Raw genomic sequence first — 25,281 nt, 5'->3', positions numbered from 1 at the left:
GAAACAAATAATGCAATATATGTTAAGAAAAAAAAAAAAGAAGATAGCAGGAGGGGAAGAATGAAGGGGGGGCATTCGGAGGGGTAGACGAACCATGAGAGATGATGGGACTCTGAAAAACAAACTGAGGGTTCTAGAGGGGAGGGGGGTGGGAGGATGGGTTAGCCTGGTGATGGGTATTGAGGAGGGCACGTTCTGCATGGAGCACTGGGTGTTATGCACAAACAATGAATCATGGAACACTACATCTAAAACTAATGATGTAATGTATGGGGATTAACATAACAATAAAAAATAAAAGTAAACTTAAAAAAAAAAGCCTTCCTGGCAGCCTGCCTTTGCTTCTCACAGGCGCCACCAAGAGGCCATGGTGAGGTTTCCTGGCTCAGAGGTGTGCTTTTCCACACGCACGGCTAGCCTGGCTGCAAGCAGCTCTGCCTTCCTTCAGGAAGGAGATCTCCCTGGGAGGCCAGCAGATGCCACTGCTTGCCTAATGAGTCTGTTGTTTAGCCCTGGCTGTTCCACACACCACCAGGCATCAAGGGCATCGGGGAACAGTGCTCAGGTGTGCTGACCCACTGGGAGCCGAGTGCCACTTCGGCGGGTATGACTCAGTGGGAGTTCGCTGTGGACCTTCTTGGGCCCAGGTCACAGAAGCGTGGGTCATCCCGAGGCTTTTGGGGGATCAGGACTCGAGAGGCTTGGAGAGTGGTCACCCTTGCGCGGGCAAAGGCTCCATGTCTCTTTGGCAAAGGCTGAGGGGGGAGATGCAGGGGAGACACTGCCCTGCTGGGGCTGGGCCCTGCAGCGGGCGGCAGGGGAGTCTTCAAAGTCCCGCCTAGGGAGGCCTCGCTGCTCCAGGAGTGTGGAGGAGGGGGCAGAGACTGTGGAGGGGGGACAGATTCGGGGGTGAGTCTCAGGGCAGGTGTCGCTGGCCTCCCAGCTCCCTGGGGGCAGCCTGTGGTGGGGGAGGATGATAGCAGCCTGCTGATGGCTGGGGAGACTGAGTCCGTCTGCAGAAAGCTCTCGGTATTCATGTGCACCGGTGTTTTGAGGGGCAGGGGCTGTGGGAGTCCTGTGGCCACTTAAAGCTCATCTCTGGGTTAACTAGATTCATTCCTTTGAGGTTCAGAAGCAGTCTGGGGCCTCCCAGGCCAGCAAGGCTTTCGTGTTTCCTGAGACCTGTCTGCTCTCTGGTCCCTGACACCAGGTGGGAGCTGGGTTTGCAGCCACCTGGGCAGTGGTGGGGTGCCCGCTCAGCTTCCCGGTGCCCCCCAGGGGCCTGCCAGGAGCCTAGGGCTTAGACCAGGGGAGGAAGTCCCGCACAGAGGCTGTGCTTTGCTGCGTCAGCGGCACTGGCTCTTGGAGCCCTTTCTCCTGGCCCAGGGACCTTTGTTGCTCTCCAGGTTTTCTCTCGAAACATTGGCAAGAAGCAGGAGTGCTTGGTGCTTGCGCCTTAGCTGGCACCTTTCCTGTGGTGGCTTCTGAAGCCTCTGTTAGTGGTTGTCGCTGCCTAGGCCTCTCCCACCGGGTGGGGGATGCTGCTCGGTTTCATGTACCCCCAGAGAAGGCACAGTGCTCTGGCAGCTGGGAGGGGGCTCGGGGTCCATCCAGAACCTGTTCTAGCTTCTTGGCCATGAGCCGAATGGAGCCTTCTGAGGGGCTCACTGTCTGGAGGACGGGTGGTGCTCAGTGTTCAACAGGGAGGCAGCAGCTCCGGCCCTCACTGCCCCACCCCTCATCAGGCCTGCAGAGCCTGCTGCTGGAAGTCCCGCCCAGGCTCGTGGGCCGCTTTCTGTCTTCCTTGGGAGCTGCAGGAGCCCCTGGGCGCCCATGAGGACTGCTCAGTTGGGGTTACCAATTACTACGGGACACAGAAGCTTTTTTTTTTTCCTTTTTTCGGCTTCATTGAGGTGTAATTGACAAAATTATAAGACATTTAAAGTGCACCATGTGGGGCGCCTGGGTGGCTCAGTTGGTTAAGCGGCTGCCTTCGGCTCAGGTCATGATCCCAGGGTCCTGGGATCGAGCCCCACATCGGGCTCCCTGCTCAGCAGAGAGCCTGCTTCTCCCTTTCCCTCTGCCTGCCACTCTGCCTACTTGTGCTCTCTATTTCTCTGTCAAATAAATAAATAAAAAATATCTTAAAAAAAAAAGTGCACCACATGATGATTTGGCAGATGCACACATTTGTGAGAGGATTTTCCCCATCGAGTTAACTAACACATCCATCACCTTACACACCCTTTTTTTTTTTTTTTTGGAGAACATTTAAGTTCTACTTTCTTAGCAAATTTCAATTAATGATAGTATTATCAGCTGTAGTCCCCATGTTACACAGATCCTCAGACCTTATTCGTCTTACAACTGAACATTTGCACTCTTTTACCAACTTCTCTCCACTTCCCCCACCCCCTAATAACTACTTTCTACTCTCCGTTTCTATGATTTTCTTATTTTTTTAGGTTCCACATATAAGTGATACTGTGTGGTATTTGTCTTTCTCTGTCTGGCTTATTTCACTTAGTGTAATTTCACTAGGTTCATCTATGAAGGATTTTCTTCTTCAAAATCCCAAGCCTGTTGAGATTTCCCAAGTCCCAAATTCAAAGCCCAAACAGTATTCCACTGTGTGTGTAGACGTACACACACACACTGGCCACATTTTCTTGATCCATTCATCCATCGATGGACACTTAGGGTTGTTCACCACAGAAGCATTTTTTCTGGCTTTGAAGCTGGAGCCAGGCCCCCATGTCTCCAAGCCCCTCGAGACTGCTGGGGACTCTGAAGCCCAAAGAGGGTATCTCCTGTTCCAGCTTGCACAGCGGGTTGGCACAGAGCCAAGATGGCCCAGTGTTGTCTCCCTTCTGGCACGTCCACTACTTGGGATTGCGTGAGGTTTACCTCCGATCGGCGGCAGATCATTTCAGTGATTAAGGACACTTGTCCCAGAGAAGAGCTGCTCCTCCCCCTTTTTATGTTTGGGTCTGCGTAAGAACTGCATGCTGGAGTGTCCCTCCAGGCTGAGTTGTTACCCTGTGTTTATGGAATCTCAGTCAGACCATGTATCTGAGGGCAGCCAGGGAGCCCTTGGAGGGAGAATCGAGCGCCTGGCCTTTGTAGTCCCCTGGCTTGGCAGGTGGCTTTGTGGGGCCGGCTGCGTATTGGAGGATGTTGGGGCAGGCCATGGTTGGTTCTGTTTGTTCAGCACCCCCCTTCCCAGCCTTTTGCGGTGGGGGAGAGCTAGGCCAGCCACATGCAGAAGCCCCAGGTGTTACAAAACCCAGATGGAGCAGGTGCAACCTGCCCACCCCCGTAGGAGCCCCAGGAAAGGTCTCCACCATGGGTCACTGCATCTGCCTGCCGTGTCCTGTACTGCTCCCCTGAGCCTTGCATCCGGACTTCCTATACTGAGTTCCCAAGGTTCCACCCTTCTGTCCTGCCCCTGGTGGGGAACAAAGGGAATTCCTGGTGACCCTTTGGCCATAGGATGTGTCTCTCCTGGGCACAGCACCCTCACTTCCACTGGGGCATCGAGGAAGCAGAGAGAACCCCTCTGAGGGTGTCCTGAATCCTTGTGTGCTCTTTCAGGATCCTTGGGCTTTCTTATTGGGAGTAAGCAGGTGTGTGTGTGTGTGTGTGTGTGTGTGTGTGTGTGTGTCTCTCTCTCTCTCTCTCTCTCTCTCTCTCTCACAAGGGCAGGGCAGGACCCTGGGCTCCTTGAGCCTCTAGTCCCAGCTCCTCTTCCAGGCCCCAGCATGCCACCACTTCTCCGGGTGCCCCCTTTAGAGGGCGCACGTGTGCAGCTCACTGCCCCTGTGTGTCCAGCCATCCAGGGTGGCTTCTGGTTCAAATTAAAGAGTTTTTATTCGAGTCTGGTTTCTCGAGGCAGAATTTACTTAACTATGATTCTTTCATTTTTAGGTATTGTAGGTTTTTGAAATTTTGGCTTGTGTTTTCATTTGAAATCTGTTGGTGTGCGGCTGTTTTTTCTGTTAAAAAAAAAAGAAAAGGAAGGTCCCGTTCCTAGGCATAGACTTGTCTGACCCATTCCTGCCAAGGCTCGTGTGCCTGGGGCAGGAGTGCCCCTGTGAGCCTGTTCTCAGAACTGCCGCATGTTCTTGCTCAGGACCCACGCTGGCTACCTCTGTTCCTGGAGGTGGTTTTGTCCCTAGAGCTCTAGGGGGCGGCCCTGAACTGGGAGAACTCAGGAAGCGAGGCCCACTGTGGGAGGGGCCTGGGATACAAGTCCTGTCACAGGTCCTGTGGGGTGTGCGCACTGGGCCAGGTGCTCTGCTAAGTAGCTGCTACCTACTAAGCCTCCAGACGAGGCCTGGAGGAAGGTGATCTCCCCAGTCTGTGGATGAAGGAGCTCCTGGTTACCCAGTCACTTGGTGAAGGCCACGCAGTCACGGACAGAGCTGGGATTTGGGCCAGCAGAGCCTGTGACTGTGTGCGTACACCTGTTGCCTAAATACCCGAGACAGGCATGACCCAGGGCGTCCGCTGCTCACAAATCCTGGTGTTTGCTTACATCTGGGTGACAGGGAGAGTGTTTTAGGCATTGTGTGCTGCAGTTGTCTGAATGTGGGTCCCTGCTTTCAAAGGTTTGTAGAGATCAGACAGTTGTGGGGAAGTAAACACGAGTTCACCACAGAAGGAGCTTCTGCAGGCTTGGAGTACTGTTTGAAGTAGGGTCATTGCGAGTGGATCTGCTGATGGCTTTTCCACCCTGACGTAGGCAAGGGCTGCATTTGGTTACTCTGCAGCTCTAGGTAAGTTGATCTTTGAGATAGTAAGCGAAGGGGGAAGTGAGTAGACAGCTTACTTCCCTGGGCCTCAGTTTTCTCTGTCCACACGATGCGGCTCCTAGTTGTACCTGCCTTTCAAGGCCGGTAGGAAGATTCAGAGAGATGAAAGGCAAAGCGTGGGACGCCTGGGTGGCTCAGTCGTTAAACGTCTGCCTTCGGCTCGCGTCATGATCCCAGGGTCCTGGGATCGAGCCCCACATTAGGCTCCCTGCTCAGCAGGAAGACTGCTTCTCCCTCTGCCTGCCTCTCCCCCTGCTTGTGTTCCCTCTCTCGCTGTGTCTCTGTCAAATAAATAAATAAAATCTTAAAAAAAAAAGAAAGGCAAAGCGCTTGGCCCAGTGCCCAGCAAGTACCAGCATTTGGTAAGAGTGTGTTGTTACTGTTGCTGTTGAGGTGAGTCCTCTCCTGTTGGTTAATCTGCGTAAGAAAGGTGAGCTGAGAAAGCAGCCTCCACAGGCCCAGAGGAGGTGAGCATTCCAGAGATGAAGAAAGACGACATTTGGCTTTTCTGGTGAGTGGGGAGGGTCTCTGCTCACAGCAAAAACAGGCATTTTCTCAAGCATAGGACATTTTCTTGTGTCAGCCTGAGGGGTTTTTAGCCACTCTTGACCCTGAATACGGCGGTGTCTGTGAACTGAAGGAATTCTGCTTCCGTGTTGTTTGGCCGTAGTACTTATGTGAGGCTACATTCTGTTTGACAGATAAAGCACTCCTCTCTCCGAAGGAAAAAAAAAATGGAGTGGAGAGGGGGGAGCTTTGTCTTACTACAAAAGTAATATATGTGCATTGTTGAGCATTTGTACTAAGACCACTTCTGACCCCAAACGAGAGGTGTCCTTTCTAAGAACACTTCTCCAGCTCCGACCCTGCAGGCTCGGTTGGGTGCCCTGCAGTTAGATTCAATTTGGACACTGTCTACTGGGAACTACTACAGGCCCCACAGGTTAAGGACGCGGCCCCAGAGGACTGCCCCCACTTCCAGTGCCAGTTGCAAGCCCCGGCTTCTAATGGACGAGTTCCCACGACCCCCTTCACAGGTTACATAATTTGCTAGAACAGCTCAGAAAACTCTGATAAACATTTTACTTACTGTTGCCACTTTATTATGAGGGATACCATTCAGGAACAGCCAGCCGGAAGACGTGTACAGGGTGGGGGTCTGGAGCTTCCATGCCCTCCCGGGGCACACCGCCCTCCTAGCACCTCCTGTGTTCACCAGCCTGGTGTTCTCCAGACCCCATTGTTTAGGGGTTTTATGGAGGTTTAATACGTAGGCATGACTGATTAAAATCACTGGCGGTTGGTGACTGACTCAGCCTTCAGCCCCTCACCCGTCTTGGAGTTTGGGAGGTGGGGCTGGGAGATCCAAGCTTCTCATCAAGGCTTGGTCTTTCTGGCAACCAGCCCCAGCCAGCCACCCCTGTCTAGGGCCCCACCAAGGGTTGTCTTGTGACAACCAAAGATGCCCCTGTCACTCAGGCCACTCCAAGGGTTTTGGAGATCTGTGCCAGGAACCAGGAACAAAGCCCAAATGTTTTTCTCGGGTACCACAGTTGTCAAAAAAATCTTTTTTGAGCGAGGTGAAATTTACATGCAGTTAACCATTTTCAAGTCAGAACTTTTCATCTCCCCATTGTCCCCAGCCCCATCTTCTGGTAACCTCTCATCTGCTTTCTCTTCTGTGGGTTTGCCTATTCCGGACATTTCCTGTGAAAGGAGTGGTACAATTGTGTCCTTCTGCATCTGGCTGCTTTCGCTCAGTGTCGTGGTTGCAAGGTTCCTTCATGTTTGCAGCGGTGTCGGTGCTCCATGTCTTTTTATGACCGGGTAACGTTCTCCTTATCCTCAGGAGTTAGGTTCTGTAACGTCCCCGCCAACACTGAATTAGTGAAGCTGAGCCACTGTTGCCAGGGGAGGGGAACAAGGGCTGGGCTCCTGGGAGCCTCTGGTCACATGCAGTTCATCGACTGATGGGTCTGTAGCCATGTGTTCTGGGTGTTTCCGTCTACAGACACCTTGTTGAATGTACACTGTGACTTCATTAACGCTGAGCTCACGCCAACTGCCGGAACCCAGCTTGTCTGACAAATGTATTTTCTCTGTAAGGCACCTCCCAGCCGGCCTGGGTTTAGGCCTCGACAGCACCTCAGCATCTGCCTGGGGTGCCTTTCAGACCATAAAATCACCCGCAAAAAGCACAGGAATGTGAAAGCCATGGCCCTGGATATACCACAAGAAGGACACTTGTTTACAGCCCGAGAGCTGAGACAGGAATGCAGAGCGTCACCTTGTTCGGAGTCAGCTGGGAGCAACCCGGGAGGCTCAGAGTTTTCACCCCTCCGTGCGTGTCTGTGAGTGAATGTGAGAGCCACAGTGTTGACTGTCGGTTTATAAATAAATTTTAGTGAGTAGCCAAATTCACAAATATGGAATGTGTGAACGGTGAAGATGAACTAGGCTATAATTTGTTTATTCGTTCATCTGTCGGTGGACGTTTGGGCCGTTTCCACTTATTTGCTACTATCCATCGTGCTGCTGTGGACATCCTTGTCCGTGTTCATGTTGGAGTCGGTTTCGATTTCTTTTGGGTGGAGTGGAATTGCTGGGTCATGTGGTAATTCTGTCTTTAATCTTTATGAGGAACTGCTGCACTGTTTGCTCCCCCGGCTGCCCCGTTTTATATTCCCACCAGCAGTGTGTGAAAACGCCTCGATGCTTGTTATTTTCCATTAATTTTTTTTTTATGATGGCCTTTCTAGTGGGTATGAAGTGGTATCTCATTGAGATTTTGATTTGCATTTCCTTAAAGACCTATGATATTGAACATCTCACGTGCTTACTGGCCATTTGTATGTCCTATTTGGAGAAACGGCTACATACATCCTTTGTCCGTTTTTTAATTCAGTTGTTTGTCTTTTTGTTGTTGAGTTATAAGAGTTCTTCCTATATTCCAGATAGTAAACCCTTACCAGATGTGTGACTTGACAAATATTTTCTCCCATCCCATAGGTTGTTTTATTATATTCTGATAACATCCTTTCATGTATAAAAGTTTTTGATTTTTATGAAGTTCAGTTTATCTATTTTTGTTTGTTGCTCACACTTAGAGTATAAAATCTCAGACTCCATTGCCAGATCTGAAGTTGCGAAGGTTTATCCCTGTTTACTTTACTTTCATAGTTTTACATTTTATATTTAGATAGTTCATCCATTTTGAGTTAATTTCGATATATGCCATGAGGTAGGGTCCAGTTCATTCTTTTGCATGTTATTATTCATTTGCCCCAGCACCATTTCTTTAAGAGACTAATCTTTCCCCGTTGAGTTGTTTTAGCATCCTTGCTGAAAATCAGATGGCCGTAGATGTTTGGGTTTATTTCTGGACTCTCAGTTCTATTCCATTGGTCTTCGTGACATTATACTAGTTTTGACTGTTGTAAATTTTTTTAACGATTTATTTATTTGGGAGAGAGAGAGAGCACGCACGCACACGCACAAGCTGGGGTGGGGCAGAGGGAGAGGGAGAAGCAGACTCCCTGCTGAGCAGGGAGCCCAATGCGGGGCTCGATCCCAGTACCCTGGGATCATGACCTGAGCCAAAGACAGACGCTTAACCAATTGAGCCACCCAGGCGCCCCTGATTGTTGTAACTTTTTAAAAAAGATTTTATTTATTTGAGAGAGAGCACAAGCAGGGGGAGCGGCAGGCAGAGGGAGAGGGAGAAGCAGGTTCCCCACTGAGCAGAGAGCCCAACTTGGGACTCGATCCCAGGACTCTGAGCTCATGACCTGAGTGGAAGGCAGACGCTTACCCAACTGAGCCACCCTGGCACCCCCCGATTGTAATTTTATAGGAAGTTTTGAAATTAGGAAATGACAAAACTCCGATTTTGTGGGGGTTTTGTTTATTTTTTAATGTGGTTTTGGTTATTTGGGGCCTCTTCGATTCCATATGAGTTTGATGTTTGACTTTCCATTTTTGCAAAAAAAGACCACTAGAATTTTGATGGGGATTGCCTTGAATCTGTAAATCACTTGGGAGACATTACTCTTTTAACGTTATTAAGTCTTCCAGCCCAGGAACATGGAATGTCTTTCCATTTAATTAGGTTTTAATTTCTGTCAGCAGTCTTTTATACTTTTTAGTATACAAGTCTTTTACCTTCTTATTTAAATTTATTCCTAGGTATTTCATTCTTTTGCATGCTATTATAAGTGGAATTATTTTCATAATTTTCTTTTTGGATTGTTCATTGATGGTGTATAGAAACACCACTGATTTTTGTGTGCTGATTTTATACCCTGCAACTTTACTGAATCTGTTTATTTTTTTGTGACTTCTTTGGGATTTTCTACACGTAAGATACCATCAGCAAGTGGAGATAATTTTACTTCTTCCTTTCCAATTTGGATGCCCACCTCCCTTTTTTCCCTTCCTCTTGCCTCATTGCTCTGTCTGGGACTTCCATTACGGTGTTGAATAGTAATGGTGAAAGTGGTCCATCCTTCTCTTGTTCCTGATCTCAAGTTTTAAAGTTTAAGGCTAGGGGCCCCTGGGTGGCTCATTCAGTTAAGCCGGCTGCCTTCGGCTCAGGTCGTGATCCTGGAGTCCTGGGATCGAGCCCCACATCCGGCTCCCTGCTCAGCAGAAAGTCTGCTTCTCCCTCTGCCTGCCGCTCTGTCTACCTGTGCTCTCTCTCTCTCTGTCAAATAAATAAGATCTTTTAAAAAAATAAATAAAGCTTAAGGCTGAGTTTTCAGTGTTTTGCCATTGAGTGTCGTGTTCGTGGTGGGTTTTTCAGCGATGCGCTTTCCAAGTTAAAGAAGCCCCCTTCTATTCCTAGCTTTCTGAGTGTTTTCATCATGAAAGGGCCTTACATTTTTTCAAATACTTTTTCTCCCTCCATTGAGATAATCATGTGGGTGTTTTTCCTTTGTTTTATTAATGTGCCATATTATGTTTTAATTGGTTTTCTTACATTGAACCACCCTTGCATTCCTGGGATAGATAGCGGTTATGTATAACCTTTCTTTATTTAAATTCAATTAGACAACTTACAGTACCTCATTAGTTTCAGGTGTATAATCTTTTAAGTGTGATATTGGATGCTAGTATTTCTTTGGGATTTTTTATTTGCAGGGAATATTGGTCTGTTGTTTTCTTGTGGTATCTTTGTCTTCAGTATCGGAGTAATGCTGGCTTCATAGAATATGTTAAGAAGTATTTATTCCCTCCTTTTCTGTTTTCAGAAGAGTTTGAGTAGAATTGGTATTAATTCTTTGAATGTTTGGTAGAGTTTACCGGTGAAACCATCTGGTTCTGGACTTTTCCCTAATGACATTGAGCATGGTTGAGCATGTTTTCATATGCTTATTTGTCATTCTCTCTAATGAGGTGTCTGTTCAAAGTGTCTGTCATTTTCTGAAAGTTGAGTTGTCTGTTTTCTTACCGAATTTGTGAGATTTCTTTGTATTTCTGGATGTCAGTCCTTTAGATACTTTCATTTGATGGCTTGTCTACTCAGTCTGTCGGCAGTGTCTTGCAAAGAACAGAAGTTCTTGATTTTGATGAAGTCCATTTTATTGATTTTGCCTTTTCTGGTTTGTGGCATGTGGGTGTTCATGTGTGTCTGTGATACAATATTTGTCATTTTAGCCATTTTTAAGTGTACCATTCAGCGCCCTCGAGCACATGTACAATACCGTGCAACCATCACTGCTATTTCCAGAGCTTTTTGATCATCCCAAATAAAACCAAACCAGTGAAAGAATAACCTCCCCTCCCCCTGTCCCTGGTAATCTCTGTTCTACTTTCTGTTTCTCTGAACTTGCTTACTGTAGGTAGCTCGCACACGTGGAATTGTACAATCCAGGCCCTTTGTTAGTTGGCACTCTTCACTGCGCATCGTGTCCTCAGGGCTCATCCATGTTGTTGCGTGTGTTAGTGCCTTGTTTTTAAAAGGTGAATAGTATTCTATTGTGCAGATGTACCCACCACATTTGGCTTTTCCATGTATCTATCTATAGCTACTTGGGTTGCTTCCACATTTTAGCTACTATGAACACTGCTGTTAGGAACATGAGTATAGAAATACCTCTTTGAGATCCTGCTTTCACTTCTTTTGGTTATATATCCGGAAGTGCAATTACTGGAACATAAAGTAAATCTATTTTTAATATTTTGAGGAACCACCATGCTGTTTTCCACCACAGCTGTACTCTTGCGAGGTCGTCGAGTGCAGTGGCCAAGAAAGAATTCTTGAGACGCTGTATGGTGCAATTTAGTAAGTTTATACAGGGACAGGACCCGTGGGCAGCAAGAGCCGCACTTCTGTATGAAGCTGGTGGTTATGTGCTTAGTGCTCAAGGGGGAAGGGACGTGCAAGGCGTATTAGATCATAAATGTTTTCTTCAAATTTCTGCTCGTAAACCTGCTTTCGCAAGATTTCTCTGGCGCTTATCACTCAGTTCGACATTAACTATCGGTGAGATGTATAGGCAGTCATGAGACCCTTTAAGAACGTAGCAACCAGCACATATCTGATCCCTATCAGAACTATTATAGGTCAGCCTTCTGGACTAAAGGTGAACATTTTTCTGCTTCTATCCCTCACCAGTATTGAAATTTTAACAACATGAAGTCTTCCAGTCCACGAACATGGATATCTTTCCATTTATGTGCTCTTTAATTTCTTTCAGCAGTGTTTTGTGGTTTTTATTGTATAATTCTTTTACCTTCCTGGTTAATTCCTAAGTATTTTATTCTTTTTGATGCTATTGTAAGTAGATTTGTTTTCTTAATTTGTTTTCACTTTGTTCATTGTTAGTGTATAGAAATGCAATTGGTTTTTTGTGTTGATTTTGTATCCCATAACTTTGCTATTTTATTTATTAGTTCTAACCGTCTGTGCGTGCGTGTGTGTGTGTGTGTGTGTGTGTGGCGTCTTAAGATTTTTTACATATAAGAGGTTATCATCTGCTAACAGATAATTTTACTTTTTCCTTTTCAATTTAGATGCCTCTTTTCTTTTCTTTTTCTTGCCTAGCGCTCTGGCCCCGACTTGCAGCGCTGTTTTACATAGAAGTGGTGAGAGGCATTCCTGCCTTGTTGCTGATCTTAGAGGAAGAGGGCTCAGTCTTTCACCATTGAGTGTGATGTTGGCTGTGGGTTTTCCATATGTGGCTTTTATTATGTTGAGGTAGTTTCTTTCTGTTTCTAGTTTGCTGAGTTTTTTTTTTTAAAGATTTTATTTATTTATTTGACAGAGAGAGACACAGCGAGAGAGGGAACACAAGCAGAGGGAGTGGGAGAGGGAGAAGCAGGCTTCCCGCCCAGCAGGGAGCCCGATGCGGGGCTCGATCCCAGGACCCTGGGATCATGACCTGAGCCAAAGGCAGACGCTTAACGACTGAGCCACCCAGGCGCCTCCAAGAGTGTTTTTTTTTTTTTTTTTTTTATCACAGAAGGGTGTTGAATTGTGTCCAATGCTCTTTCTGCATTTATTGAGATGATCATGTGATTTTTGTTTTTTTTAATATTGCTACATCTCAGATCATTTTATACTTAGGAAAAAAGTATTTAATGATAACCTAGGCCAGGGGCTGTGTAGCTCCCATGATCCTCACACGGCCCTTCAAAGGGGTAGGTCCCATTTTACAGGTGGGAAAATGAAAGATGAGGGAAGTTAACCTGCCCAAGATTCCACAGCTAGGATGGGGGAGAGCCTAGAGCGGTCTGCTCTCATCTTACTCTCTGAGTTTGGCCTTCATTTTTCTTTTGCTTTTCCGTGGTACTTAAATGGGTATGTGTTTGTTGGTCTCAGGTCTGTCTCTCCCACTAGAATGTAAGCTCTCGAGGGCAGCGCCCCGTCAGTCATGCTCTCTGCTCTGTGCTGGCCTGCAGCACAGAGATGGCACTGGGTAAATGTTTGTGGACTGAGTGACTAAATGGACAGACCAGACGGATTCTGGAGGGGCAGCTGGGTGCGTCAAGAAGCCTTGTGACATGACAAGCACCCCCCCTTTTTTAAAACTGAGGTGAAATCCGTAGAACAGAAAAGTAAGCAGTTTCAAATGAACAATTCAGTGGCGTTTTAGTGCATTCACAACGTTATACAACCACCACCTGTATCTAGTTCCAGCATATTTTCTTCAGCCTACAAGGGAAGCCTGTCCCCAGTGAGCAGTTGCTCCTCACGTGACCTTTGGTGTCTGGCTCCTTCCACTTGCTGGAACAGGTACTGTAACTTGTATCGGAACGCCGGTCTTGTTCACGGCTGAATAACATTCCGCAGTGTGGCCATGTCCCCGTTTGTCTCCCCACTCATCCGCCGATGGACATATGAGCTGTGGGCAGTTTTTGGCTGTTGTCAGTTGTCTGCTGTCACGAGCACGTATGTGCGTGTGCTTGTTTGAACACCAGTTTTCCATTCCTTTGGGTAGATACCTAGTGGAGTCGCTGGGTCATATGGTATTTCTCTTTAGCTTTTTCTTTTTCTCTTTTTTTAAGTCATTTCCATGCCCGACGTGCGGCTTGAACTCACGACCCTGAGATGAAGAGTTGCACGCTCTTCCAGCTGAGCCAGCCGGGCGCGCCAGTGTTTAACGTTTTAAGGGACCACCAAACTGCTCCCCACAGTTGCTGCATCATTTTGCTTTCCCGCCAGCAGTGTGTGAGGGTTCCAGTTTTCTCCGCATCCTTGCCAGCGCTTCCTTCCTTTGTTAACTTAATAGGTTTTCCAGTCATGGCCATCCTAGCGGGTGTGAAGGGTGAAGTGGTATCTCATTGTGGTTTTGAATTGCATTTTCCAGAGTGACCAATAAGGCCAGGCATCTTTTCGTGTGCTGGTTGGCCAGTTGCAGATCTTTGAAGAAAGATGTATTCAAGTCTTTTGCCCATCTTTTAATGTCTTTTTGTTGTTGAGTTGTAAGAGTTTTGTATGAAAGTAAGAGTTTTGTATGAATTCTGGCTAGGTCCCTGTCTTTAAACGCTGACAGCAAAGCATGTTATTTGGCAGAAAGAACGGACAACGTGAACATCCCCAAGTTGGGAGCTCAAGGTCATCATCTAGGGGGATCCAGACGGTTACCCTCTAATCCCATGTTGACCCAGAAGCCTGTATGAGCTGTGGCTGATTTATTCCTGTGGAAAGTGAACTCTAGAGCATTGGGAGTGGCCTGGGAGAGCATGCTCGGGCTGCCCCAGGACAAGGCAGTGTGTTTAGGACAGGTAAATTGGTTCCTGGGTGTCCTAGGACCAATCAAGTGAACAGAGTTTTGCTGAAATGCTCCCTTTATATCTGCATGTTGTCTTGGAAGTGGCCAGATGCATTTGAAGCCCTTCTCTCTCTCTCTTTTTTTTTTAAAGATTTTATATATTTACTTGACAGAGAGAGTGCAAGAGAGCACAAGCAGAGGGAGTGGCAGGGAGAGGGAGAAGCAGGCTTCCTGCTGAGCAGGGAGCCCAATTCAGGACTCCATCCCAACTCCAGGATCATGACCTGAGCCAAAGGCAGGCGCTTAACTGACCGAGCCACCCAGGCGCCCCAAGAAGCCCTTCTTGTTTCAGTGTGTGAATTACATTTCATACAGTGGCTGTCCAGTAGAAATACATAAGCCCCCTATGTAATTAAAGTGTTTTTAGTAGCCACATTAAAAAGGTCAAAAAAGAAACAGGTGAAATTAGTTTTAATTATGTTACTTAACCCAGTATATCTAAAACATTATCATCTCAACATTAATCAGTATTTTTGAATTCCTGAGATATTTTGTATTCTTTTTTCATACTAAGTCTTGGAAATTTGGTATGTGTATTACACGTACTGAATCATGTCAATTTGGACACGAAATTTTATCAGGAAGACTTGACCTATATTTAGATTCCATGAAATTCACATTCGAAGAAAGGAGTAAATTCACAAACTCAGGTTGCTCCAGACGTACATAAAGGTCTTTCACTAGCAGCCGAGTACGGACTGTCTTATGGTCCAGGATTTTTTTTTTTTTTTGTAACTTTTAATTTTGAAATAATTTTAGAAACACAGAAGAGTTCAGAGATTGTAGAGTCCTCATGTTCTCCACACCCCGCTTCCCTAATGTTTGTCTTTCCCATGACTGTGGCACACGGTATTAATTTGGATTGGTAGACTTTATTAACAGACTTGGGATTTCCCTGTTTTCTAGTGTTCTTTTTCTGTTCTGGGATCTACTTCAGGATCCTACAGTGCATTTAGCATCATGTCTCTTTTGCCTCCTTCAGTCTGTGATGGTTTCTCTGCTTTTCCTTGTCTTTTCTGACCTTGACGTTTTAAAAATACTCTAGCCATGCATTTTGAAGAATGCCCCTCAAATTGGGTTTGTTTGGTGTTTTCTTATGATTGCATGGGGTTGCAGATTTTGGTAAGAAGACCACAGAGGTGAAGAGCACCCCCCCGCCATTATATCGTACCAGGGAGGACCTGATATTAACTTGACTTATTACTGGGGACGTTAACCTCAATCCCTTTGTTAAGGTGCTGTCAGGCTTCCCTGCTGTAGTTACTATTCTTTCCATACTCTGCTAGTTATTAGAAGCGAGTCAAGTCCAACCCACACTCAAGCGGAGAGAAATTAAGCTCCACATCCTGGTGGTATCGTTCAAACCACCATGGTAACTAGTATCTATTTGGAGGAGATACTTTGAAAGTACGCAGTTAACCTGTTTCTTTTTCAAGTTTCATCTGCTAGTTTTAGCAGTCCGTCAGTGGTGTTCTGTGCCGATCTGTTTCTTTCATTTCTTTCATTATTCATTGGAATTTTTCCGTAAGGAAGTGTCCTTTCTCCCCCATCTATGTACTCATTCACTCATTTATTTATATCAATATGGATTCATGGATATTTGGTTCTTTTCTTTGGATTATAACCCAGTCCATTATTTTCAAACTGTTCTCACTCTGGCCAATGGGACCTCCCTCAGGGGGGGCCCTGTGCCTTTTTGGTACATTCCCGTGGTTTTGGGGGTCCTTTCCTCACTTTCAGGCACCACAGGGTGCTCAGGTTTGTCTTGGGTTTCCCTGCCCCAGCCCTAGAATCGGCCACGTCTACAGGGGCCCTGCTCCCTGTTATTAAAGAGTGGGACGTGAAAGCCAGGGTCTGGGAGTGAAGTGTGCTTTTGCTCCTGGGGCATCACTGCGTTTGGGCCTCTCCTGTGACAGACCTGGGGAATATATGCACATATCCAGTTGACCCTTGAACACGTTTGAACCGTGTGGGTCCACTTAGATGTGGGGTTTTTTTTTGGATAAACACCGTTCAGGACCGTAAATGTATTTTTTCTTCCTTATGATTTTTTAAAATAACGTTTTCTTTTCTCTAGCTTACTTTATTGTTAAAGACCACAGTATATGATAATATAACATTGGTCAACAGTAGGCTATTAGTCATTAAATTTTGGGGGGGAGTCAGAAGTTTATATGCAGATTTTTGACTGCTGGGGGACCTGCGGGGAGATCGGTGGCCCTAAGCCCTGCCCTGGTCAAGGGTCACCTGTGCTCACGGCCTCCGCCTGCGTGTTACTTCTGTGTCCGTCTTGTTGGCACGTACATCACAGTAACCATCAGCTCATACCAATGCCTGCACCAACAAGCCTTTTCTAGCGTTCCTCCCTCCATTGCTTAGTTTAAATTTCTCTGAGGGGAGAAACCTGACCCTCAGTATCTGTAATATATTTGCTTATTGTTGAACTCCAGTGGACTGGGAAAGTAAGTTTCTGAATTGCTGACCAGTACTCCTGGGAGAAATAAATTTACCAGCTGGGGTGCAGTGACTGCGTGTAGTTTTTTTTTGGTCTTGGGCCTTCTGGTATCTTTGGGCTGAAACACGGCTTCTTCACTAGGTCATATATGACGGCTCTGTCCCTCCATCTTGTCGGTGTGGTTATGTCTACATGTGTAGTATGGTTAGATTCATTCGTCACGGTCTACATTCCATCTTGGACCCCTCCTCCTGCCCGTCTGATTATTATTATTATTGTTTTGGTTTGTTTGTTTTCAGTGAAATTCACTCTGGGTTTTGACATGCGGTCATGCATCCACCACAACAGTGTGCAGAGCAGTTCCAGCCTCCCCCCAACCCCCTCCTGCTGTCCCTTTGAAGTCAGTCCCCTTCCCCCCTCGTCCCTTGTAAGCACTCATCTGTTTCCCATCCCTGTAGTTTGGCCTCTTCCAGATTGTCATAGAAATGGAACCACACAGCGTGCAGCCCTTTGTCTATACAGAATGTGCTGGAGATCATCCGTGTCGTTGCCTGAACGTGGGGCTCGTTCCTCTTTGTCACGTGGCTGCGCTGCGCTTCGTTTACCCGTTTGTGGTGTCAAGGACATCGCAGTTGTTTCCGGTTCTGGGTGATTATGAATAAAGTTGCCGTAAACATCCCCATGCCCGTTTTTGTGTGAACATAAGTTTTCAGTTCACGTGCGTAATGATCCCCATTGGTGTGGGGTCGCCGGGCGCACGGAGCGGCAGTGTTTGGCTTTGTAAGGCGTACCGGCAGCCAGCTGTCCGCGGTGCCCTGCTTTCCGGCCCGCGCTCCGCACGGCCGCTTGTCTCCGCCTGCTTTTCTCAGGGGCTTGTGTAGTCGTAGCTCTCTTGTTTAAAAAACAGCTTTATGGAGATATAATTCACATGCCATATAATTCGTCCATTGAAAGTGTACATTCCATTGGTTTTTAGCATATTCGGAGTTGGGCAACCATCACCACTAATTCCAGAACATTCCCTCACCCACAAAGAAACTGTCCCCATTAGCAGTCACTCCTCATCTTCCCTCCCTCTAGTTCCTCACAACCACTAATCTACTTTTTGCCTGTTCTGAACCTTTCATATAAATGGAACCGTACAGTATGTGGCCTCTTCTGACTGGCATCTTTTATTTAGCGTAACGTCTTCAAAATTCATGTGCGTTGTAGCACGCATCAGTATTTCATTCCTCTTTATGGCTGGATATATTTCATCACACAGATGGACCACGTTTTGTTGATCTGTTTGTCAGTTGAGGCATTGTTTTCTGCTATTAGCGATTTTGTGTACAGGTTTTTGTGTGCATAGATGTTTTCACTTCTTTGGGGCACATCCATAGGAGTGGAATTGCTGGATCATATGGTAATTCTAGGTTTCATTTTTTGAGGAACTGCTGTACTTTTTGCCAGAGGAACTGCACCATTTTACCTTCCCACCAGCAGCGCATGGGTCCCAAAGCCTCTCCACATCCTCACCTTCACTTCCTGTCCTTTTCATTCTAGCCATCCTAGTGGATGTGAACTAGTATCCCTAAACCCAAATCTGAATCCCTAAACCTAAATCATTAGGTTTTGATTTGCGTTAACCTGCTGGCTGATGACACTCAGCATCTTTTCATGTGTTTGTTTGCAGTTCACATATTTCCTTTGGTGAAGTGTTCAGAACTTTAGAGGTTGTTTTTTCTGTTGTTATTTGGGTTGTTTTCTTATTGTTGGGTTTTAAGGGTTCTTAATATACTTTGGATACAAGTATCTTTATCTTAGTACTGCCAGGGTATTATGGGGGACTCATTCAGAAACAGCTGGGGAATCTGTAGGGAAAGGCTTCCCTTAGGAAGCCAGGTTTACTCTGAGAGTTGCGGGTGGGTAGGGGTTGATGGGGTGGAGAGTACCAGGAGACACCCTTCCAGATGAAAGTGTTGCAGAATTTTTTTTCTCCATCGGTGCCCGCAGTTCTTGGTCACGCTACTTGGAAGAATGAAGCGGTAGACCAGACAGGGGGGGGGGCAGCAAAGCAAGGTTTATTGAGCGATAGCAAAGTGATAGTACAAAGCTCCCAAGGAGGGAGGGGACCTGATGGGGTTGCCACCAGAGTTTCAAAGTCTAGGGGTTTTTATGGGCTTGTTGGCAAGGGCTGTTTTAATCTGATCAACCCTCCCTGCGCCTGTCATCCAACCAGATTTTTGTCTCCTATCTATCATATGGGAAAGGGTGGAGGACTCCTTCCAGGATGGTGTAAAATCCTCCTAAGGGTGGTTTCCTCTTAGGGCCGGGGGCCTTGTCCATGCCTGCCTGCCTTCCAACTATCCTTCATCAAAAGCAGCTGCACTGTGGAGGTGGAGAATCAGGGGCATTTGGGTTCTGAAGGGAGGCTGGGTGGTTGGCAGGGCAGCTCAACCCAGGCACATCAGGAAGCCATTGGAGTGTGCTAGCTGGGGGTGGGGGGTGCTACTTTCTTCGTAAAAAGCCCTCTCAGGCCTGTGTGTGGGGAGTGGGTGTGCTGTTAGACCCTCAGTGAAGGGTCGAGCCCCCTGATGCCTCTGGGTTCATCTGCCTCTGGTCAAGGCTCCAGAATGCTCAGCAGAGTGCCCATCTCATGCCCATCCCAGATTGTGTTGTGGCAGGGTCACATTACAGAGCAGATCTGTGTCCACGTTTCCCAGAAGTAATTCAGTGGCTGCCAAACAGGAAGTACTTGTCTGTGTCCCAGATGGGGGTTGGGGCTGGGGAGCTGGGTCCCTAAAGTGTCCACATGGGAGGGAGACTCTAGGGCTTGGTCTTGGGCATGGTGAACAGGTGTGGGGGATGGACCTGGGGGGGGCGCTGCCCCTCCCTGAGCATGTGACCCCTGAGGATGTGACCTATGCCCTTCCCTCCCACCCCTCCCTGGGCTAGGACCAGCTCTTGCAGCTTCCTTCAGTTTCGTGAGTTGGTGGCCCCATGATTTACCTGTGTTCACGGCACGTTGACCTTGGCTTGGAGTTGCTGTTTTGGTTTGGTTTTGAGTCATTAGCTGAGGCCGGCAGCTGGACTCAGTAGTTGTTCTAGATCTAAGGCATCGTTTGATGTGACTTCGTTTTCCTTGGGAATCCTCGTAGATCTGATTTTTTTCTTTTTCAAAGTCAAGCTGGTTCCTCTTAGTCCTGAGTTTCTGGCTTGTGGTGATTGGCAAACCCGAGAGGAGAGAAGGCAGTCAGCTGTGAAATGGTTTTCTACGCTCTCTCCTTTCTCCTGCAGCACCCGCCTGGGCCAGGGGCCCCGCCTGCGCCCTGTGGGTGTTTGTCAGGGAGTCACCGCTGGCCTGGGCTCATTTTGGTGTTGAACTTGCAGCTCGACTGCTTCATGGTAAGATGTACCATTGATGTAGTCACACACTCTGGGAGGAGGAAAAACCTATCAGGTGTGCACGCTGACTTTAAGAGATAGCCCAATTTTTAGAAGTGGTCAAGTGTAAACAAGTTCATTTTGGTTATTTGCTGCTAATATTAGACATTCTCCCTGCCCTCCACCCCCACCCCCTATAACAAGCTATTATTGGACAGTGAGCCCCAGCCGTCACTAACTCTCCCTGGCTTTACTCAAAGGCTACTATCTGAGGTCAGAGGAAGGGCATTTGGTACATTTTATTAGGAAGTTTGCATGGTTTTTTGGTTTTGTTTTAAAGTAAGTTAAAACAGCGCTTGCCAGCTTCCGAGCCGTAAGCCCTCAGAGGCATCTTCTTGGACACATCCTGGCTGACTTGTGTTCTGTGGAAATAGCCGTGTAGACAGTGTGGTAGGATTGGCAACAAGCTGGTGGGGTCCCAGGGCCACCTAATCCTGCGCTCTTCCGCTCCCTCTCCCCACCCCCCCACAGTGGAAAGGGCCCTGGCCTGTGAAGACTCTCTCCCTTGGGCAGGGCGGGGCTATTCCCACCTGCCCTCAGTTTAAATTGAGACTTGGTGTGTAAGAGCCGGCCTTGAGTGATTGGGTGGGGAACTTACATTCTCCCCTCCCAGCTTGCCCCCTTTCTAGGGTCACCACCATCTCGGCCCTTTGCCCATTCGTGGGTCAGCTTTTGGGGGCTCCACAGAGCTCAGGAGGCAGGCAGCCCTCTGCAGAGCCGGCTTCTGGCGACTCCTGCGCGCAGGGACAGTTGGCCGGTTGATGCCGCCCAGGGGGCCCAGCCTCACGGGGCGGCAGGGGGGTGGGGGAGATGAGGGGGCGCGGTGCCGAGGAGCCAGAGCAGGAGGGACATTGTGCCGGGCGACCGACCCAGGGAAAGGTCAGGGGGCTGCCGAGTTGTGACAGGCCATGTGAATGCCAGCCCGCTATGCAGCTAGGATGGTCTTTCCCTGTAGTGGCCTTCTGTTCCTCCGTGGGGGACCCCAGAAGCACCTCTGTTTCCTAGAGGGCGGTGTCTGGAGCAGCGCAGAGAAGCACCTCGAAAGAGCAAATGTGTGTGAGGAGAGGCTCAGCCTGACCCCAGGATGCTGGGAGGGACAGTCTACCCTCCAGCTTGGCTCCCTAACCAGTGCCTTCTTCTGGGCTCCTTGAGAAGGGGATGGAAGAATTGGCCTGGAGTCCCCTTCCCTGAGAATCTTTCCTGACTGATTAATGCGTTTCCTGTAAAGATAGGAATCATGTAACTGAGTCATTCGTACTGTCACCCCCCAAAGTTAGGGAGGGGTGCAGATGAGTAGGGTCGGACAGGCTGTAATGTCAACATTAGCCCACCCCTGTGCTCACTCGGGGCCAGGCTCTGGGCTCATACGGCCTCTGTTCTGACTTTGAGAAAGGTGGTCCTGTGTTCATCATGGCAGAGCAGTTGTGGGGAGGGCAGGAGGCGGGCCCAGGCTGATGCCACCTTACTGACCAGAGCCACAGTCTTCTCCCTTCTTCCCTTGTACACTCAGAACCCTGTGGTTTTGTTTCCTCCCCTCCTTGAGGCTCAGAGAGGTGGAGTGGCTTGTCCAGGGTCACACAGTGGGTCAGTGGCAAAGTTGCTTTGGCATCCAGAAGGTCTTGGACCCCAAGGCCCACGGTTTTCAGCCCACATTGCACTGTTTTCCTTAAGCCTTTTTTTTTTTTTTTAAAGATTTTATTTATTTGACAGATAGCGAGAGCAGGAACACAAGCAGGGGGAGTGGGAGAGGGAGAAGCAGGCTTCCCGCCGAGCAGGGAGCCCGATGCGGGACTCGATCCCGGGACCCTGGGATCACGACCCGAGCCGAAGGCAGACGCTTAACGACTGAGCCACCCAGGCGCCCTTCCTTAAGCCTTTTAAAGTCATTTTTCTGCATCTAACTACAGAGGTGATGTGTGTGGGCTGCAGGGAATCAGAGTCCTCTCTCCAGTCTGTCTCCTTGAAGTAACCATTGTAAGCAATTAGTGAAGTACTTCTAGAAACAGTTTTTTTGTGTGGGGTGTCTGTGTGTGTGTGTGAGAGAGAGAGACAGGGAGGGAGGGAGATGCATTTTTAAACAAATATCTTTGGACCTCCCACATCAGGACCCCTAACTCTACCTCGTTGTTTATGATGGCTGCGTGGTGCACCCTCTAGCTTAGACCTGCTGTCATGTCCCTGATGGGCACCTCTAGGCCTCTCACTTGAGGAATGCCTCGGGGACCCTCCTTGAACATCGGAGTCCTGGAAGCGGGACTTCAGGTGTGGTGGTGGGGGCTCCCCACGGTACTCCCCTTGCTCTCTTTCCCTGGGCGGTGGGCGGTCTCGCTTCGCCCCGGCTGCAGGCCCGTGACCGTGAGAACCGGGCCGGGCGGGCGGGGCTGTGTCCACAGGAAGAGGAAGACGCCAGAGGCTGTGGTCCGTGGACTTGAGCGCCTGACCTCTGTTGGTTCCATGTGGCCTTGACAAATGATTAAATGCCACCAAACCTCAGTTTCCTCTCCTGACGTATGGTGAGAGCAGTGACGAGCTCCCAGAGCATTTGTGAGCCTCAAGGAAGGTGCTAGCTAAAGCCCGTGGTGCAGCGCCTGGCCCCGGGGGGCTCCCTGAGTGGTGCTGGTGGCAGGGTGGCCGCTTGAAGCAGAGAGCGAAGCATTCACCAGGTGGCCCAGGAGGATCCCAGGGGACTCAGGGATGGAGGGTTTTGTTGACCTCATCTGGGCTCCATGAGGGGCACTGTGTGTGCCCTTGTCCCCAGAACCAGGAGAGAGTCCGTTCGTAGTAGGCGGTCAGCAGATGCCCAGGGGCAGAGCTGTGAGCAGGGCTGGGTGTTAAGAGTCTGTTAATATAGAAAACTTAAACAGTATCTGCAGAAGTAGAGAGAGTAGCAGAACAGACCACGGCAGAGCACCTCCCCCCACCGGAGCAGTTACGCACTTGAGTACAGTGCTATTTTCATTTCTAGCCCCGGGATTATTTTGAAGTAAGTCCAAGACATCCTGTCTTTTAATCTGTAAATATTTCCGTCTGTGTCTGTAAACGATAAGACTCTTCTAAAAGTATCTAGCCACAATGTCATCATAGCTGGGAAGGAACAAATTAACAATTCTTAATATCAAATGTCCAGTAATGTCAGTTTTTTTATTATCGCGTATATATATATTTTAATAATTTATTCAAATCAGGATTCAGGTAAGGTCGGTCCATAGTGGCTGGTTGCTGTGTTTCTTAAGCTTCTTTAAATCTTGTCTGTCTCTCCATCTCTCTCTTTCTCTCCCTTGCAAAGCATTTTAAGAAGCTGTATGGTTTGTCCCATGGGGAGGTTGCTGATTGCAGCCCTGTAAACTGGCAGTTAGATATGGGGCCACGATCAGATTCACGTTTCACTATTTTATGAACCCTGGGCTTCTAACAGGGGTATATGGCAGACAGGCCCTGAAAGAGAAGTGTGGGCAGGGCCCAGACTGCAAGGACACAGCCCCAAGGCCCTCCTCAGCTGGTGCGTTCTGGGCCGCCGGGAGTCTGGCTGCACACAGGGGTGAGGCTGAGAACCTGGGGGTCCTCCAGGGCCAGCCCTGCCGGCTGCAGAAGAGGATGGGGCCCGGGGTGGCCAAGGGGCAGCAGCGGAAACCACAGGTCTGGTCAGCCAGCCCCACGGCTGTGGGCCATTGGCCTTGGCGCGGGCCCGTGCCAGCCGTGGGCCTTGGCCGGGGCTCCCATGGCCTGGACTGCCCGAACGCTGTGGACGAGTCCACGCGCTCCAGGTTTGGGCGCTGGCACCAGTTAGGCCAGTTCCTCTGCGTCTTAGTTTGCTGAGTCTAGAGAGAGACGCTGGCCTGTGGCCAGTATCCTGGGTGGTGGGTGGCCGCCTGCGAGCCGCGCTCATCTTTGCTGAGATTGGGGCACCTGTAGGAACTGGCTGGAATGACAAGGATGTTGCTTTTGGGACTGTGGGCCCAGCACACCCTGAACTTGGCTGCTCCTCACTGAACACGTTGCTGGCTCTTGGAGGCATTGTCAGGCAGGGGGCGTCACAGGCCGGAGGTCTCATCCCAGGTCACCAGTGCCGGACACACGGTGGGCACCCAGGGGAAGGCCTCCGCCCGGCCCACATGCTGCGTGCCCACCTCTGGGGAGCCCTAAAGCACTCCTCCTACTTTGCTTCAGGGGCCAGGGCTTAACGCAGCCTGCCCAGAGTGAGTCCCGGCTCTCTGCGTCCCGCCCGTGTGGCCCCAGGCAGCTCGTCTGCCTCTTCCAGTTTCTTCATCCGGGAAGTGGGGTCGCGGAGAGCACCCGTGTCTTGGGCTGTGAAGCAGTCGTATGTGTTAAGTGCTTAGAAAAGTGCCTGGCCATGGTAAGCGCCGGTGAATGCTGGGCACCCTGGGCTCGGCACCGGGCCTTCTGCCTCTCTCCACCCCCGTGTGTGGTAGATAGGGCCGCAGATCGGCCTTTCGTAGTCCCCGTGAGCTCCCATTTTCCTGCTGGCGAATCTTGCAGCTTCAGTCACCGTCTGTCTGCTGGGTCTCCCAGGTGACCTCCTACAGCCTAGAGCTCTTTCTGGTAAAGCTGTAGCTTCCCTTTCTCGAGGGCACCAAGCTGAGGCGATTAGCTGCCTTGTCTCATCCAGTACTCCCACTTGTAGTTGAAGAAACCGAGGCTTAGGGAAGATGGGCCTCATGACCAAGTCCGGGCAGCCCGTGAGAGGTGAGCCCCCGTCCTGGTCTAACCCCGTGCTCACGGGGGGTTGTCGGGGATGTCCAGCTGCCTGCCCACGTCCTGCTGGTGTTCCCCGAGGCCCCCGGCCACCCTCCCCTCCCTGACATGCTCCCTTAGCTGAGTTCCTTCACGTGTGCGGCTCTGTTGCACTGAGTCCACTCACAGAATTTTTGGGGAAATAGTGAAACATCTACAGAAGTAGGAGGAGTGCTTTAACAAGTTCCCGTAGCCACCCGCTGGGTCTAGCACTTTCCGCGCGTGGCCCTGACACCGTGATTTCATGTGTCCCTGTTTCAGAATGTGTCTCTTAAAAGATGAGAACTGCTTTTTAATCATACAATAATATCAGTATCACACCTACAAATTAATAATTCCTGAATATCCAGTGTTTCAAGTTTTTTTGTTTGAATCAGATCTAGATAAGACCAACACATTGTAATTCATGAATTTGTCTTGTAAGTTCCTTTTACTGTGAAAAGGCATAAAGTAGGGAAGAATCTCCTTATACCATTGCTTTTCTTTGCAATTTACTTGTTGAAGCAACCGGGTCATTTGTCCTGTAGAGTCTGGTATCACCTGGCTTATTGTTGCTTTT

General features: G+C 48.9%; 1 protein-coding gene across 2 annotated transcripts in view; it reads left to right on the top strand.

Moving 5' to 3' along the window:
• MLLT1 (MLLT1 super elongation complex subunit) overlaps positions 1 to 25,281 on the top strand; it is a 57,494-nt gene that overhangs the window by 8,776 nt on the left and 23,437 nt on the right. The gene's annotated exons all lie outside the window — the stretch shown is intronic.

The sequence above is a fragment of the Leptonychotes weddellii genome, chromosome 1 (genome assembly GCF_054177405.1).
Source record: "Leptonychotes weddellii isolate Sample4059 chromosome 1, ASM5417740v2, whole genome shotgun sequence".
In the NCBI taxonomy this organism is placed as follows: Eukaryota; Metazoa; Chordata; class Mammalia; order Carnivora; family Phocidae; genus Leptonychotes; species Leptonychotes weddellii.
The sequence above is the reverse complement of the archived record's forward strand: the minus strand, read 5'-3'. Positions and strand labels throughout refer to the sequence as shown.